The 12,530-nt window shown below is 47.6% G+C and overlaps 1 long non-coding RNA gene across 1 annotated transcript; it reads right to left on the reverse strand.

Annotated features, from left to right (window-relative positions):
- Positions 1–1,527: 1,527 nt before the first annotated feature.
- On the reverse strand, positions 1,528–11,678 carry LOC125944034 (uncharacterized). The gene is made up of 4 exons (XR_007466072.1): positions 11,483–11,678; positions 7,961–8,128; positions 5,289–5,474; positions 1,528–1,623 (listed from the first exon to the last, which is right to left on the reverse strand). It is a non-coding gene; the product is annotated as an uncharacterized LOC125944034 (long non-coding RNA).
- Between the last annotated feature and the right edge of the window lie 852 nt (positions 11,679–12,530).

Genomic DNA, 12,530 nt, shown 5'->3' on the forward strand with positions numbered 1-12,530 from the left:
GCCAACTAAACAAAAAGCAAAAAAAACAACGAGTGCTGTTGTTGAACTTTGAAGTTTAGCATTGCCAATAGATTCTAAAGCTCCATGACACTACATGCATTCAGATGAACTATAAGTTTCGATGAAATGATAAGTCCCCCCTTAATGCCGTATGGGTGAAGGCACTAGATAATGACACCGTGGCGCTTGTGCTATAGTACAGTTCTTGACGATTGAGTCGCAACACTGGGCAGTCCCGATCAGAAGAGCTCGCACTTTTTGGTCGGATTCATGGGTGAGCCGACCGGGCAGGCAAATGTTTTCCGGAAGGCTTCCACGTGCGGCAGGACGTGCCTGCACGCTGGTTGCGAAATCCCTTCGGCCCCACCTATTATGAGACTTTGAGTAACAGAGGGACACGAAGAAAAAGCCGGGATCCGGTCAGAGTAGGCAGTCCCGGCAGAGATTGATTCGTTCCCGCCGTGGCAGATGCGTTGCCGAATGCCTCGAACAGTGGCTGCAGCAGAGAACGTACGGGCCAAGAAATTTCACCAGACTGCTCGAGACGACTTCTAGCGTGGCGCCAGTGCCATTGTAGAAATTGTAGAGCGAGCTTTATAAGCAGGTTATGTATGGTGCCAGGAACCGCTCACTCAACGGGTCAGCTAGCAGAGTATATCAACTATGAGGCTATAGCAGACGTGTGGGAGATGTTCGCTGATATACGGGAACGGTATACAGCAAGTGAAGCAGACGACACGGGATCAGGTTAATTCTATACAGTCTGAGTGGTACGTCACTTCCGCCAAGCGTATTGGTGGCATTTTTTTTTCTACAGTTTTGGTATAAAAAAAACATCGATTTTTGCGAGCGTTTTGTGAAGCACCCACTCGAATTTCAAGCGTAGAATGTTTTGCAGAGGTTACTGTATGTCTAAATTATGTGAAACTGGGCTTTTAACACGGTAGAAAATTGTGTTGCAATTGGCCTATACGGTAGGAGTACCATCGTGCCGAACTAACTTGTATAATAACTCTTAATTCCGAAAACAAGCACGCAATGGAACCCCTTGCCGCTTCTATTGCCCCCATCCCTGTCAGCAAACACTTCAAGAATGTTGCATACGATGCGTACTGTTCACTGTAATTATTTGTTTTACTCTGTTTCTCCCCACTCTTACGATGCGTACTGTTCACGGTTCACTGTAATTCTTTTTTTTTACTCTATGTTTCTCCCCACTCTTTCCTGTAATGCCTTCGGACCTTGGGGTATCTGTATGAGTAAATAAATAGATAAATAAATTGTTGTGAGATCGGAGCTGGAAGGTCGTGCGAAGGGGCGCACGGCATTGGAGTCACTTAGTGAAGTGATTGACTTGGAGTTGTAGTGTATTTCCAACTTTTTTTGCACATAAAAAGGCCATAAGAAGAATGTTAGCCAGAGAAACAGCACTTTGGATGTCCGACCCAAAAGGGCAAAGTGCTCCTAGTGCAAGAAACAACATTCCTTGAAATTCAGAATATAACGCAACGCTTTATTGATTTTGCTCGGATGCTTCCGGGGCATTACGAATAATAGTCGGGTGGCCACGTGAGACCCTGTCCGTGACGTTGCTTATTGCATTCTCCTCTCTATAAGAACGTCCTGCAAAAGAAAGCGGGGGTAGGTTATCTTGTGTGTCGCTTGTTCGTCGTCGTAATGAGTCAAGAAGTTAAAGTGCAGCTTACACTCATGCATATATGCTTCGAATTGACAATGCATAGCGGCTAATCGACCACTGCAAACTTTCACAGTGCTCTCTCAAGCTTTACGAAGAAGCGTTTTCGAAGGACTCTTAATTGGTGATGTGAGTGTAAATTTTTATCTGCGTTCGCTATTAAAGACCACCATGACAAAATGCTTCCGTACCATGCATATATATATATATATATATAGTTTTTTTTTCATTTTATTGATTCATTTTTACGATACCGTCTCGAACTGCACCACTTTATATGCGATTTTGTCTGGAAAACCAGCGGATGAATTGACGCACGACTGAAAAAAAAACAAAAGAACAGCACTATGAAGAGAGGGAGACAGAAGAAAGAGGAAAGACCGGGAGGGTTAACCAGAGGGAAGGTCCGGTTCGCTACCCTACGCTGGGGAGAGAGGGGAGGGGTGGTAAAGTGACAGGAAAGTAGACAGAGAAAGAAAGGGAGCACAGGTACGCAATCACAGTCGGTCACTGTCACCGCATACAGCCGCTGCACAGCTCAGTAGCACTTGTAGCACTGTAAACAAAAGTTAAGGCTACAGTCGCTTGTCCAATTTTATAGTCTTTAGCAACGCAACAGTGCTTTGCCGCCCTCCGCTGCGATGTATTGTGATGTCGCATTCTAAAATAGTTTGTTCCGTTAACTGTATTCGGTCCAAACGTGCTATCGCAACGAACTGTTATTTAAAGGATCGACCTAAATAAGAGAGTTAGCAGTCGCTGTCTACGAGAGCATGTAAAGCACGGTAGCCTAGTGGCTGCTCAGCTCGAGCTGCTCAGCAACTGCTTCAAGGGAAGTTCCGAGGTTTAATTGCTGACAGGCAACACCTTTATCAACAATTATAGCGACACCGCCCGACGAGGCGGTAGCGTCGTCACGGTCTTTGCGAAAAGTGGCGTATTGCCTTAGAAAGTTTGTTTGCTGATTTCAGATGCGTCTCCTGGACACACAGCACCCTCGGACTATATTATGAAGGAGCTCTTTAACGTCATCGAGGTTATGGAGAAGTCCCCTAACGTCCATTGCAATATTTGCGTGTCCATATTGAAAAAGAGGTTTGTGCTGTGTGTGAAGGGACTGTAAATTAGGTTACAGAGGCCTTGTCGGGCACTGTGATGCGGGGTTTTTCTTTTTTGGAGCGATCGCGAGATTCGCGGAGCTCCTTAGGCGCTGGCGGCACCGTCTGACCAGTTGTTGTGTCCATCGGCTCTTGCGAGGCGCCGGACACGCGCTCTTGCGAGCGCAGTGTTTGACGTGAGGGCCTCGTCTCGATGGACGAGAGCTTTGAGGCCACCTGCCCGGAGGCCGATGGCCCCTTCTTGTGAGATGGTGGAGCAGCGGTAGCCGCCGAGGAGGCGGATGGCATCACCGCCGGCTCACTACGTGTGGGCCGGACAGCACCGGAGGCCGTTGTGACGCTGTCCCCTGACGCGCCACATCGGCAAAGCTGGTTTTAGACAGGTAGGTCACCCGCCTTCGTGCCTCTTTAAATGAAATATTCTCTTTCACTTTATGGTTACAATTGACTTTTCTTTCCTCCAGGATGGGCAGGACCGTGAGTATGCGGCGTGCTCCCCATCTCAGTTCACACAGCGGACAGTTTTCACACGATTCAGATGTGTGTTCTAGGGCACTACATTTAGCCCACCTCAGTCGGCCGCGACAGTTCTGCGAGTTGTGGCCGAATCTTTGGCACTTGAAGCATCGGAGCGGGTTTGGCACGTATGGCCTGACACCTATTTTGACGTATCCGCCTCAATTATATTGGGTAGAACGCTTGAACCAAAAGTAAGAATTATGTGTTTTAATTGTCTGGATCTGCTTACCATCGCGCCTCATCTTGATTCGTCTTACAGCCAAAACATTTTGTTCCTTAAATCCTTCCAGAAGTTCATCTTCAGTGAGCTCCAACATGTAATCACAAATAACACCGCGGGTGGTGTTCATGGTGCGCTGCGGGGTCACAGTCACAGGAAAATCTCCAAACGACACTAGATTCCGTAGTTTCTCGTGTTGTTTCTTATCGCGGAGTTCCAGAAGGAGGTCACCGCTGGCCATCTTCGTCGCCTTGTAACCTGGTCCTATAGTCTCTGTTAGAGTCTTAGCAGCAATAAAGGGTGAGATCACTCTCACGGACTTGTCAGTTTTCTTACTATGTACCACGTGGTATCGTGGGAAGTTCTCAATGTGGTGGCCAAAAATTTAAATACTTCTTGGATGCACCCCCTCTTTTGGGGCAAACTAGCCATGCGAATGTTGATGTTTCGGCAGAAACGCCAGCCACCCACTATTGAGTCCTACTAGGGGACGCTGCAAGGCCTGTAAACATAGGCCCTGCAGACGCCAGCCGTACGTCACCACTATAACCGAATATGAAATAACCTAGGTTAGCTACTCACACAGGGTTAACCCTTGCCGCCCAGAAATTCGGAAGCGAGAAGAAGTGAGTAGAAGAGACGACATATGGAAAAGTGAGAGAAAAAGACAAAAGACTGAAGAGGGGGACAGGAAAAGGCGACTGCCGATTTCCTCCAGGTGGGTCAGTCTGGAGGTGCCGTTTATGTGAAGCAGAGGCCGAAGAGGTGTGTTGCCTCCGCCGGGGGGCCTTAAAGGTCCGAACACCCGGCATCAGCTCAACCCCAGAATCCTCCCTTTCCCCAGACACGGCTAAGCTACGCAAGTTCCACGCGCGAGGGTCCAACCCTCATGTGCTCGGGTCCGTGGTGTCGCAACACACCAAACGCCTGCTTATACGCGGGCGCCCCTGCGGGGTTCAAGCCGTGCTTAGCCTAATAAGCAGGCCAATTCAATATGTCACTTAAATGCCCCTTTCAAAGGACCCGTACCTACGGTATCAGTCATTTTCCAATCACCATAAAAACGGAGCGACCAAGCGTCGTGCAGTCACAGTTATCGGCACTGGATCGAATACATTGTCGAAAGTTTATCCTTCCTCGATTTGAAAGCTGATCCTTGATTTTATTGCTGTTTAATCCAATCAAAGTGCCAAGCTAGGTTACCATGAAAATGCAACGTTAGAGAGAGTGCAACTCTGCTAACCAATAACCGTCACCAAAAAGTTAATGTTATTAAGATGCGACCCTAAAATTATTAATTACTTTGCTTTTTTTATATCGCTACATGGAAGCCAGTGGTTTATCTTTACTTTTATATGCATACACATTTGGTCGCCTCTGAACAACCTGGAGAGAATGGCACGCAGTCGTCGAGGCGCGAATAAAAACAGTCCGGACGTAGAACACACGTAGAACACACACACAGCCTGGTTTGCTCAGAATACCGGTAGCTTGGATAGCCCTGATACTGAAGTGGACTGTAGGCGAGATGAAGGCTCGTTCATATAAACTATACGCGATGGAGACAGCGTATACCGTCACGAATACATCATACAATCCACACAGTATGCATACTGCGATATGCGGCCGGCAGCTATTTGTTTCACGTGCGACGCATTGTCTACACGAACGCTGCAAAATGCTTGCGACGTGTCGCTTACACGATCCTGGCGAAATGTGTGCGCCCTCGGCTTACCGCACTTAACGTGGCACTCATGCTCGTCGTCGAACCGGTTGGCCCTGCTCTTCTCCTCCCCGTTTCCTTGGTACCCGAAGGTCTCGCACTGCTGGGTGATCTGGTTGTAGAAGTACTTCTTCTCGAACGGCGGAACGCCGAAGGTGCCCTCGTCCTTCTCCAGAGCGCAAATGCCGTGTGGAGCATCTGTTGGCGAACATGAATGGGCCGAGGAGAATAGCGGCTTATAACACCTATAGGCGCGATTTTAGAAGTACATTTGGGAGATATGCAGAAAAGATAGTTCTGCATATCTGCATATTGATGGGTGTGTTTACCCGGCGTGATATACTTATTTTTCCTAAATCTCTCTCCATATCTGCGTTTGGTCATGCCTCTGTTCAGCGCTTACTTCTTTCGGCCCAATGGATATCATGTGCATTTTTTTTTCAGATCTCATGGGCCACACTAAGCGTTTCATCGAACGTGTTTTCACGCCACAACCGAGATTAAGCTGGAAGTCAAAGCATGCTGCTTCCCCCGTGAAATCTGTGACGTTACGGCATGATACGTCGTCACGTTGGCACGAAACATTGGCACAAAGCGGTGTGCATCATAGTTAAAACCTAGCGAAAGATGGAACGCAGAGGAAACGTGCTTCGCACTTTCCCGCTCCTTAGACTGGTGCTTCAGAGCAACTGCATTCTCGGCTGTTATGAGCAAGTGGAGTGCATCCGCCGAATGCCTTTTACTGTAATCGAGCAGGTTCTCACCTCAGTACGCTGCTGCCCACAAAAGATTTTGGTGGCGTCTACGCAGCTTTCGTTCGAAAGAATCTGTTTCTGGGCATGGTGCACACACTTTGACTTCAGCTTTCTCGAGAATATGTCGAGGAGGTTTGGTATAGAGGCTCGTCCAGCTCTAGTAATGACTTCACAAGGTAGCCCTCATTAGAGCACTGCACGGGCTCGGGCTTACCCGAAAGGCCGGGCCGGGCCGGGTAGAGGAGTTTTTTCACAAGCTCGGGCCGGGCTCGGGCCGGGCTCGGGCACGGCGTGTGCTTTTTGACCCGGGCCCGGGCCGGGCTCGGGTTTTCTGACGCGGGCCCGGGCCGGGCTCGGGCTTTCTGCGAGTTATTCTCGGGCTTCTCAACTCTGAAAAACATGTATTTTTTTGGTCTCGGGCCGGGTTCAGGCCGGGTTCGAGTCGAGCTCGGGCCGGGCTCGGGCTTAAGGTAAAGGGGTGGCGGGCCGGGCCGGGCGGGTAACGTAGATTATTTCCGGGCCCGGGCCGGGCCCGGGTCTCGCCATAAAAGTTTTGATCGGGCTCGGGCGGGCCGCCCAATGTAAAAACGGGCCCGGGCCGGGCCCAGGCCGCAAAAATCGGCCCGTGCAGTGCTCTAGCCCTCATCACTCAGCTCGCAGATGTGGTGACTTGCGTTGTTACTGGGTTGCCGGGTAGATGTGTTGCTGGCTTGTTGGTTACCATTTCCGTGTTTTGTACAACCGCACTTAATTATTAAACAAAGACGAAAAACGACGCGATCTTTTTTGTGTTATTTATTTTTCGTTTGTTTTGATTCCTACACATGTTCAAGTCTATAAATCAGTCGCGTTTTCTTGATTTCTTTCACAGGCAGTGTAGCTGGAGCATGGAGGCTTCTGTAGCTGACCATTTCTTGCATTGTTGCAATTCTTGAGGAGGACAAACCTGTCTTGTCGGCTATGAAAGTGACTAAAGCGACCGTCTCTTCCAAGACAGTCCGCCAACAACGCAAGTTTTCACCCCTCTGATAGAGTGGGTGCCTCTGCTTGCCTTTCGACTCGAAAGAACTGAAGATGCGGCGAACAAATGCAAACGTTGCTGCTTCGCCACCACCGATGTCAGGCACACAAAGCACGAAAGCACGAATTTAAAGGGTTAACGCGCAATCACGAAAACGCCTCAACGGTCGAGCCGACGCCGCCAGCAAGGCGCTGACGTAACACATTGTGAATGTGTTGACTGACGATAGCTGCCTAGCGCTCACCCATGCAAACCAGTCAGACTTCGCGATTTCTCCGAAGTTGTCGGTGAGAGCATTCCGGGGTGCTCCAAGTCGGATTTTGACAATCTGAAGGAACCAGCTGACTGCAGTCGGAGCGCCTTTTTTCAGCCACCTCAAAAGATTGGTCTCTCTCTCTCTCTTTGGGTGGCTCCTGAACGACCACTCGAATAGTCCTAACTCACACTTTTGGTAGCGTTTATCGTTTTTTTACTGCCACTAGGACGTGGTGATATTATTATAAGGCATAATAAGCACCCAACGTATTGTTAAATCAACAATTCTGCTTTTTGGCTCCTCTCATCCACATTTCCGAACATGCCGAACTGTCGTAAGTATTAATCTACGTAGCTAGATGTAGCATGTTTGTCGTATTGTGTTTGTTTTTGTTTTCGTCTCACTTCCTTTCTTTTGTACCCCCCTCCCCCACCTCACCTAGAGTTGCATACCAGGACTGTGGCAGACTAATTGCTTCAGATATGATTAAACTTACTCCCTTTCTCAGTATACCTACTCCAACAAACCGAAAGAGAAAAGGCTGTCGAGCTCTACCGGACTATTTGGCACAGTAACACTGGTGCCGTAGTTCCGCACCCTCAGCATTTCCCTTCAATGCCGCAGAAAGTTGTCCGCGACTGTAGACACTTACCTCTGCAGGCCCTCTCGCAGCGAGGCCTGGAGAAGTAGAGCCCTCGTCCCAGGCAGCCGTCCCATTTCTTGCAGTCACCTTCGAATGGCGAGTAGTAGTACACGAAGGAGGATCGGTTGCAGACGCCCCCTATCGGCACGTACAGACACTCGTGCTTCTTTCCTTCCGCTGCACAAAGGACAAAATGCAGGGGACCTTTTATTAACAATAATCCACGAACAGTTTTCATAATCGTAATAGCAGCCTTCATTACTCTCACTTCAATATCGGCCTGTTATGCTGTTGTGACACAGCTGGGCCTAGGGTATTTCTTAAACTTATTTAGCTATCAAATGCGTAAGCATTTCTGTGCCTCCCCAACAAACCAACCCGTCCGTGACGTAAGACGAATGCAATGGCTCATACCCCCGTAAGGCTGAGGCTACAGGCACTCAGGAAAGTTAAGCCCATTCATTGAGATAGCCCATACAACACACAGAACAGAATACGTTTCCACAAAGAACAGGCTCAAAACAAGCTTCCGAATCATCAATAAAGCATTGCATACCCCTCTCAACAGTTGTAGTACCCGCCGTGGTTGCTCAGTGGCTATGGTGTTGGGCTGCTGAGCACGAGATCGCGGGATCGAATCTCGGCCGTGGCGGCCGCATTTCGATGGGGGCGAAATGCGAAAACACCCGTATACTTAGATTTAGGTGCACGTTAAAGAACCCCAGGTGGTCCAAATTTCCGGAGTCCCCCACTACGGCGTGCCTCATAATCAGAACTGGTTTTGGCACGTAAAACCCCATATTTTTTAAACAGTTTTTTAACAGTTGTAGTGGTGGTTTCGCAACAGCTTCGCTTGACATCCACTTTCGCAGGTTGATAACGACCAATAAGGGTTGATAAGGGTCCGATCAAGTATGATAAGGGTGGTAACAACCGATAAGGGTCGGATGTAGTCCGATAAGGTTGATAACGACGGATAAAGCTTGATAAGTGTTTATGCTGGTCGGATCAAGTTATATAAGACTGATAATGACACTGCGCTGCGTGGAGATGAGCAAGTGGCACAATGCTTACGCATACTTAAAGAACTCCAATGGGGTTTCTGCGAGAATATTTTTGTATTTGTCCTCGCAGTAATGTTTAGATTTGTTCACTCAAAAACAACTCTACCCCATAGCGTTTTCCTGGTACCGTATACGCCAGTTGCTGTTTGAATACATTATATATATATATCGAGTCTCGTTATTCACATCACCCCATATGATAATCACCTTGCCCTCTACATTTTCCTACATTTGTTGACAACCATTCAGTTCAGCCACCACTTATCAGTTCTACGCAGTGTTTCTATTTTCCTGCCGTATTTTTGTCCGGGCCACAAAACGCACTGTAAACATGCGGTACTGTTAATATTTTTCTTCAGCTGGTGGCGTGGAGCATTTACCAGCAATTTCTCGTGCCCAATAAGTATCTGAACATGTAAATATCGGCAGCGTGTTCCTCGTTGTCGCAGCACGCTGGCTGTCCGCTGCTAGGTGACGTCACAAGAACGTCGCCTCGATGGGCGCGGCTTTGCTCTCGCTGCAGCCTGCCAGTTTCGGTTGAGCGTGCTCTGAAAGCCTAAATTCGTCATGCCGCAGGTCCGCGGTTATTCTAATTTCTCCAGATCCAAAAGTTGATACGGCTCGTACGAAGAGCTGCCTTCACTTACCCAGTTACGATGAGCCCTCTGAAACTAAAGGTTTAAAAGCTACTTATCGGTCTTTTGTTAATCCGCGACTAATTAGCCTCATAAAACACCGTGGCCACCACCACTGACGGCATGTCTCCGTAGAGGCCGTCCTTTTATTTCAAAATGTCTATCTTTAAATATTACTTGAAGTCTTCGTATAGAAACACCCTGTAGGTATGTAGCATGCTGGTTTGCCAACCGCAGTGATCTCTGTGTTGAGTCACGCCATCGGCCTGATACAGGAGGCTAACGCAGACATATATATATAGCATGGTAGACTGGAAATGCGTGAGAAGGGCACCGGTGGCCGACGCAAATATTCTACAGCGATTAGGCGCTTACATCGTATTGGGGTTGCATGGGTTGGCCACATAGACGAGCATTCCTATGTTTCAGTTCCGCCGCCAAGTGATCAGATACTGCGAAGATCTTCCAATTAACGCTGACAATTCACAGATGCCGCCGCTGCTCTTCGTCGAGTGCAAACCGATACGGCCAAATAGTTCCTGACACACCCACACACACACATCGCGGCTGGGGTTCACGAAACGTGTTTGCGTAGCCAGGAGAAATTTCCGCGTACTACATGTAGTAACTGCTTCAACCAAGGGCTATATACACAGCGGTTCCCCGTCTACCTTGTATATATTGACATCACGTAAAGTTTTAGGAGAACGAGCTAACTATTCCCCAAATCGCAACACATTCAATCAGTGCCACGCCGGCTCGCACAAGCTAGAGAGCAAGAAAGACTCGCGGTGTGCCAAATCCTTCTCGCCGAGATGAGAAGGTCGATTGATCTGCAGGTCTACAGAACTTCACTGATTCCCCTGCAGAAAAATTTAGTCTCAAATACCACGAAAGCATTCATAGGCACTATAGTCCCCCGGCCGCAGTATTCACATACTGCGTATCATCTCACACAGCCGTAAACACGGCGTGCTCTTGGAATACAGTATAAGTTACAGCTTATTGGGCACGTAGAAAGCTGGTGAACGCTAAGATGGCAATAAAAGTTATTCCTGAACAAGCTGCTTGCTAATAGGTATCCGCGATTCCCGCGTTGCATAGGCAAAACGTTCGTAGTTTGGCGAAATAGTTCGCAGTGCGCTATTTAATTCGGAAAACAAGCAGCCTGCTTCGGCTCCTCTTAACGTCTCGGCATAATCTTTTGGATGAAGGTAACGTGACAATTGCCACGCTGTAATGCTAATACGAATGAGCATAATCAAAAGTAAGTGAAGCCAAAACAAAACAGACAGTTAGTGTTCTTCTTCATTGAAATGCCTTGTCGTTTACTAATTTGCTGTTCTCGACTTTTCCCCATTCCTGCTGTATACCCACATAGTAAGTCTGGAATATGTACAAAACATGCAAAAATAAAAATGGAATAAATTAAAAACAAATATCTTACATTTCAATGCAGAGGTAGGCCCACAAGATCTGCGACACGTTTGCAGGGAATCGAGTACAGTGGATTAAACCTATAATGTAATCTTGTCTTTGTGAATTCGGTCTGAACAAGGTGACAGGAAGTGTCCCGAGAGAGAAGCAAGTTGGAAGCGCGAGCTGTCAAACGAAAAAGGAATACGACGTCGTCAACACGTCTTACGAGATATTGACGACCGTACCATAGTTAGCCCAAATAACTTCAGTCAACGTTCACAAAACATTCGGCTCTATCAGCTCTGTCACGAGGCAACGGTACCCACATTATACGAGGATCCCTACTTCATTGTCGCTGGTGCCGCGTGCTGTGCAGTTCAACAGAGATAAACTCACGGGTCGCATATACTCACGTCTCCATGCCGCAGAGTTGGTCGCTAAAGCTAGCAGCGAACACTGCGTTTATCGCAATGCGCTGTGTTTTATCGCACCCTATGCGTGCTTGCGGAGCTTTATTCCGCCGCATCACAAATAATCGAAAGGCTGGAACGAAGCAACTGACATTCATTGCACAATAGCAGCTTATGCTGAAGCCGAAACACGGTCCCAGCTGCTCGAACCAGTAAAACGCACATTTCTTTTCTACCCCTTTTCTTTCGTTAGGCGGACGCATAAAACATGGCTTAGAGCGGAGAATCAAAAAAGGGTCAAAGATGAAGATTTCAAGAGCGAGCAATAAAACGAATTGGCCGCGCATCTGCGTACTTCGCTTCAAATAACTTATAGGCATGTAAGTGAAGCGATGCTAGGTCGACAATAAGTGGCTTTGCAAGAAAAATGAATTGCACATCTTGCATAGTAGTGTCGTTATGTGGCGTACTGTTTTGACGCTGTTAAACTGTAATAATCTTCCACGTCACTCTTGGCCCTTTGGAGCCCTCCAAACGTATTTTGCAATTAGAGCAAAATACAAACCTGCTGACGTCTGGTTCTAGGAAGATTAGTTCAAGCAGGAAGTCGTGTTCTCAGACAGGCGACACATCTAACCTCAATCAAAGACGTGCACATGATGCTTCAGTGAAAACTTTAAAATATTTTGGGATTTTGCCTGTGGCAGGTAGCAGAATTCTAGTTCATGAACTGGTTTACTTGAAGAGGCGTATATTACTTCCACAGAAATTGAAATGCATAATTGGCAGTTAGCGAAAATTCACTAATTAAATTTTTAACTAATTACCTTATGGGCCGGCCCATATTGCAATTTACAAATTGTAGCCATAGAGTTCGCAAGGCGGATCCACTTGGAACGAACTCTCAGGATGACACCAGTTTCGAGATATTAGTTCCCGAACTTTGCGGAGAAATGCATTGGCGTTGGAGTTACCTTCTTAACAATACGTCGTTTTATGCATTGAAGCACAAAACTATATTTATGCTTATTATATCTTTACGCTTATTATT

This window comes from Dermacentor silvarum, chromosome 3 (genome assembly GCF_013339745.2).
Source record: "Dermacentor silvarum isolate Dsil-2018 chromosome 3, BIME_Dsil_1.4, whole genome shotgun sequence".
Classification (NCBI taxonomy): domain Eukaryota; kingdom Metazoa; phylum Arthropoda; class Arachnida; order Ixodida; family Ixodidae; genus Dermacentor; species Dermacentor silvarum.